General features: G+C 40.4%; 1 non-coding gene across 1 annotated transcript; it reads right to left on the reverse strand.

The window, feature by feature from the left end:
• Positions 1-1,576: 1,576 nt before the first annotated feature.
• On the reverse strand, positions 1,577-1,683 carry LOC141603429 (small nucleolar RNA R71). The gene has a single exon (XR_012525307.1). It is a non-coding gene; the product is annotated as a small nucleolar RNA R71 (small nucleolar RNA).
• Between the last annotated feature and the right edge of the window lie 4,832 nt (positions 1,684-6,515).

Raw genomic sequence — 6,515 nt, forward strand, 5'->3', positions numbered from 1 at the left:
TCAATCAAGCCTTCATCTTTCCTTTTGTTGGTATAATTCCTTTCCTTTCTTTTACTTGTTTATCATTTGTTTACATTTTCCTTGTCCTTTGATATTGCTATAACATTCATCATGTCTCCTCCTTGTGTTGTTTGCTTTTCTTCTCTATCTAGCATAATTTCCCTTAACATGAGTGAGTAGATTCCCTCTAGGGTTTAGGGTGATTCTTTATGGAATTTAGGGGCATGATTCTTTGAATATTTTGGTCTTTGGTGAAATTGTTTAACTTTCCTATTCATTGCACTCAAGGTGTTTGTTGATTTGCTCAAGTGAAAGCTTTTGCCTTTCTTCCTTTATTGCTTAATTCTCCCTTGGAATGAAAGTTTTTTGGGGGTCTTGATGTGTGTCTAGGAGGGGTGGGAGACTTAATGAAAATTAGTAGCCACCTTTAAGATAGCCAAGACATTGGTTCTTCATCTTTGGTTAATCTCTCACCATTGACCCTTTTTGATCTTCATGTTTGCCCCTAAACCATATTGATGACCCCGAAGGCCCTAGCTTTTAATTAACCGTATTCATTATCATCAACTTGTTTGTCTTTTGCTCTAGTGATTATAACCAAAACCCTTTCTTTTAAATTTTGATTAAACTTGACTCCTAATTGAACTTCGTAGCAACCCCCACCATCCTTGAGTTCGACCCCGACTAAATACTACGCTTTTTCGGGTTTTATAAATAGTTTTGGTATAGGAAGTAGACGACAAATTTCCGACTATCAAATGGCGCCGTTGCCGGGGATGGCGTTAGGTTATGCTTAGTTTTATTTAGAGTCTTTGCTTTAATCTTGTCTCAATTGTCATTTTTGCTTTAGTAGTTGATTGTTGTTTGTAGAGTGTGTGTGATTTTTGCCTTTCCCTAGTGTGTAAAAACACTAGGAGACTTACGATTTGTCAAGTGTATGCCTAGAAGGAATCACCAAGCTCTCCTATTCAACTCCGACCCCGAAAGGCTTTTTAGAACCTTGAGGACTAGGACTCTTGAAAGAGTGAGGAACAATTCCACCCAAGCAAACATTGATCAACCAAACTCACACATCCCACAAAATTTTGATACAACAACTACGATTCAACCAAATACCACAATTGAGACTTTAGTAGAGAACCCCTTTCATAACTTCCTTAATTACAATAGTCCACCTCAAACACCACCACATCAAGAACCGAACCACCCACCACAAATGGCTCTTAGAGATCACTGGCCTAACCATAATGATTCATGTAATCCCATCAACTTTGGCACTTTGGCCCCAAACAATTTTGAAATGCACCCCGCCCAAGTCGGGTTAGTTGAGAAGGACTTGTTTGGAGGTCATCTTGAGGAGGATGCCCATGCTCATCTCCGGAAGTTTAAGAGGAAAGTATCAATGATGAAGAAGAATGGGGTGTCCGAAGACACCTTGAGAATGATGTTGTTTCCGTTTTCATTGACGGGCAAAGCGGACCGGTGGTTGAACATTCACCCACCGGATACTTTCACTACTTGGGATGACTTAGCCCAAGCATTTATGGCCAAGTACTACCCTTCCTCAAAGACCGCGATGCTCCGCAACGAGATCCATACGTTCCAACAAGAGGATGGGGAGTCCTTAGGTGAGGCTTGGGACCGTTATCAAGATTTGATAGCAAGTTGCCCCCACCATGGAATACCGGAATGGTACATTACTCAAACATTCTTCCAAACTCTACTACCAAGAACTAAGGAGATGGTAAATGCCTCCGCGGGGGGAGGTTTTGACCACTTGAATGATGAAGAGGGCACGGCATTGATCAAAAAAATGGTAGACTCGGAGGCAAACTATGGTTCTAGAGGGAACATGCTACGAAGGAACGGGAAATATCCTAAGGAAAATGCCTCCAACTCCGAGACAAATGCCAAGCTCGACTTGCTCACAAAGCAATTTGAGAAGTTTTCAAAGAATCAAGTGAACCAAGCCGCGACCTCATATGGGCCACCCATGGAAGAAGTTGCTCAAGTCGCGAGTTGTGAACTTTGTGGAGGAAGTGGTTGTAATACTCCGTATTTATAAGTCTTGGGGTACTCTATCGAGTAGCCCTTACTCTGTCGAGTAAGGGCAAGTTGCCAAATAAAATAGTTTCTGACCTGTTGGGTACTCGATCGAGTAGCTGGGGTACTCGATCGAGTAGGGGGGTACTCGATCGAGTACCTTGGGTACTCGATCGAGTGTCCGGTTTTACGGGGGAGTTTTCTCGGGTTTTGTTAATTACGCGATTAAGGTATTTAAACCAATTCGTCTTTGTTCTAAATCACTTTTTACAAAACCTAAAACCTGTTTAAGAGAGAAAGCAACTTGTCTTCTTCCTAATCGCGTTCTTGACAATTCCCGGAGTTCAGACGGTCGGTTTGCATCGTAGTTTGTGTCGTTGGATTCCTTGCGTCGAGGGTAAGCTTTTAATGTAATTTATATAATGTTTTGTTAAGATTAGTGAAACCCTAATTTAGGAATTGGGGGTTTTTATGAATAGTAATTGAATAGTAGTATCTATGTGTTGTATGGTAGGAGGAGAGTTCATAGAAGAGGCGTTTTGAGCATTTGTAGATACCGTCTGCGTATTGTGCTATCCGGTAGGATTTCCTACTCGAGTATTAGTCCCATAATGGGATATTGGTGATGTCTTGTAGTTAGTGATTGATATGATGATTGTAATTGTAATTGTGTTTGTGATTGTGGTTGTGTTTGTTGATGGTTCTCGAGATGCGTTCTCGGCTGAGTGGGGTCACTTGCGGGAGTGATCTCACGCCCTAGTTTCGCCCTTCGTGGAACCCGCCACGAAAGGGGATGTGCACATTAATGGGACGGGGTTATCGCTCGTATGATGAGCGGGGCTTAGGTGGGAACGGCTGCGGTCCCCATCTGGCGTGGCGGGTCCGGTGGACGGTCAAGTATTGAGACGATGGGAGTTGGTGGTGTGTGTGTGTGTGTGTGTGTGTGTGATTCAATTTGTCTGTTTATCTTATTGTTGATATATGTATTGAATTGTGTGATTAGTATTGACCCCGTTTAAATGTTTTAAAAGCGTGGTGATCCATTCGGGGTGGTGAGCGATTATTGAGCGGAGTGTGATATGACGCGTATGGGATAGCCGGGATGAGTCATCACGTGGCAGTTAGAAGTCTTCTTTGTGTCGGACGAAGTCTAGTAGCTTTGATAGTTTTAATTTGTAGACCGTATGAGAACCTTGTAATTCCTTTTATTAGTTTTGGTTTGAACATGTAATCACTTAATCTATAATTACTTTAAAAGTACGTTTCTTTATTGTCTTATGATATTCGGTACCTCGGGCAACCGAGATGGTAGTATCCTTATACCTGAGTGGTCTGGTAAGGCACTTGGAGTATGGGGGTGTTACAAATGGTATCGAGAGACGATCTTGGAACTGTAACAAATGAACATAATGAACATAGGGAGTCTAATAAAATGAACCTGGTGTATGTGTAATGGGAGCCCCGGCTGATGCTAGGTTTTGGGTGAGTAGGCGCCCTCACTTCAAAATCTTGGCCCCATGATACTTAAGCCAGTCACATGGTATGGGAACGTGGAGTCCGTGTGTATATGTGCGACGTGTATGTTAATGGTCTTGTATATGGTTTCTTTGAAAGCATGTTGCATGATAGTTGGTTGACATGTTGGTTGGAATCGTTGAAAAAGTATATGAGAATGATGAATGATATGGTAGAAAAAGAATGTAGTTCGTATATGATGATGTGTGATGAAGTGGATTTGTAATGTTGTTGTATTAGCAACATGGAAATAGGATTTGTAGTGTATGGGTGTGGTTTGTGTTATGAAAAGTTATGAAAATTTAAAACATGCGAGTAATACATGATTGAAAGTTGAATGTTATATGAGCATGATAGGTGGTAATGTTTGACTTTTGGTAAGTAGTAACATGAAGAATAGAGGTTCAATGATATGTGTTTTGTATAACGAATTGGATGAAAAGCATGATGTTGTTTATAACGTGGCACTTAATAACACGAAGTAGATTATTTTGTTGATTGTATGAGGAGTCGCGCAGATTTGAATGCGTAGTTGTAATCATAATGTTGAAATAATAATGAATGCATAGTACGTTAGGGTATGTGAGATAACATGCGGGTAGTATTCACGAAATGCATGACTCGATCGAGTGGGTTTGATTCGATCGAGTGGGTACTTGTCGTTATTTTGACCGAAATCGTGTTTACGGGCACTCGATCAGTACCTCGGGCACTCGATCGAGTATGGGGTCACTCGATCGAGTAGCCGGGCTACTCGGTCGAGTAAGTCGAGGAGATCGAGAAGGTCTATTTGGGTTGAGTCGGGGCACTCGATCGAGCATGTTGGGCACTCGATCGAGTAGCCTCAACTCGATCGAGTAGGTTCTGGTACTCGATCGAGTGGGGTCTGTGCAGGTCATATGCGTATTTTGGGTCATATGTTTGTCTTTTGACATTCGTTGCATATTACGTTTAATTCAAAGGTGTTGTATTACTTCTTTATGCATTGTTTTACGTATGTGTTGGTCCTGAAGCGTAAGTTACCCAATCTTATGTTGTAAAGAGTGGCACTATGATGAGTATGAGTTCGGTGGGGAGGACATGAATTATGAGTGATTATGATAGATGGTGGAAAAAGGAAAAGGAAGATTGGTATAGTTTATTGAGGCATGGCGCACGTTTTGCGAGACGGGATGAGTGATATGATTGTGTGTTGAGTAATGTAAAAATAAGTGAATATAGACAAGGGATGATGTGAGTATAATGAACGTGAGAATGAAAAGATTGAAAGTAAGAATGTGGATAGTGGCAGCTTGAGATGTGTAAAGAGTTAAGGAGGGAAATGGTTAGGAGTCGTGTGGGTTATGGATTTAGGTAGTGAAAGTTCGTTTAAAGGGGTTGAGAAGAGTAATATATAGTGAACTTTGTGGAGACATGTCGCGAGGTGTATTTATAGACAATGAGTGAGTTTGGGAGGTTTGGTTTATTAAAAGATGAAACTACTGTGTGAGTTCCTTGGGTAATTGGCGGTATGAAAGGAATTTTGATTTCTAGAGATGTAAGAAGGAGATGCAATTGTTGAACAAGAAACGTTGATTCTATGGATGTATTAGTGGCAAGGGTGATTGATGACATAATAAGAGAATATTGTGGTAAGAAAGAGGGAGATGATATCGATATAAAATAATGGGATTTGAGTTTTGGAGCGATGAGAAGGTAATTGGTGCACAAAAGGGTTAGATAGAAGTAATAAGGAGTTGAGCTATTAAATTGGTATTATTGAGTGTAAAGAGAAAAGAAGGATAAAAGTAAGCTGAGGAAAATGTTCACCGGAGTTATGTGATGTAAAGGTAAGGAATCATCGAAATGTGTGATAGTATCACGAAGATGTTAGCTGAAGGTTATATAGGAGTTTCAGGACAACATGATTGATAATGAGTTTCGAGGAATTAAGGAAAGTAAGAAGTTAGAAGAATATCTGCATGATATGAGATTTTGGTGGAGAAATGGATGATGATTCAATTAAGGAAAATATTGGGAAGAATGTTGAGATACTTTTGTTCATGGATTCGATGTTCGTTGTTTGGGATGTTAACCAAAGATAGAAAAGAAATCATGATATTTAGAGATGAGTGAAGAGGTTTGATGTCCGGACAGTGGTAGTGTTATGGTCTTTGACTAGTGGTTAAGGAAAATTGTATATTAGAAAAGTGGCAATTCTAAAGAGGCTGATTTTGTAAAGACTGAATTGATAAAAGTATGGTTGTCAGGAAGTATAAGACATAGTCTTAGGAGGTGGTTTCTCATAATGAGTGTTAGTTGTATGGTTATGTATGGCGAAGGTCTTTGGTGATGCGAATGGAAGAATGTGATGAGGGGCATGCGAGTTAAGCTCGGACGGCAGGTAACCTTTGTTGAGTGGTAACTTACGTGGTCGGGATTGACTAGTTGGTTGTGATTACGGGTCTATGATATGTGTAAATGTTTGTGTGAGGTTCGGACCTCACAAGAAGTGGTATGGTGTGATAATTATAAAGCTATTTTATGAATGTTCTGTAATATATATATGTTGGACACGGTAGTTTAATTGAATGATATCCAAAAAGGTAATAATTTGATTAATTTGACATGGCTAGTTATAATTTTATGTGTATTAATAACACACGTGTATTCCGTGAAATGGTAGAGATGATGTTCATGAGATGCTTATCTGTTATTTCATATAATATGTTGCGTTGTGATAGAGTAAAGTGGATTGGAGTAAGTTTCCTTGTCCGAAAGGTTATTTCCGAGGCAGTATTTATGGAATCGTATGTAGTTGTGATGTCTATCGATGTGGTTGTGGTGCCTCGGGTGGTGATCTGGGCTCGATATTTAGTGTTGTGATGCGGGTATTTTCGCACTACGGTGTGCCATTTGTTGGTGGCGGCGTTGTGATGCCGTCACGGTTGTGGTGGAGTAGGCGGGGTGATTATGAT

Source organism: Silene latifolia, chromosome 9 (assembly GCF_048544455.1).
Source record: "Silene latifolia isolate original U9 population chromosome 9, ASM4854445v1, whole genome shotgun sequence".
Classification (NCBI taxonomy): domain Eukaryota; kingdom Viridiplantae; phylum Streptophyta; class Magnoliopsida; order Caryophyllales; family Caryophyllaceae; genus Silene; species Silene latifolia.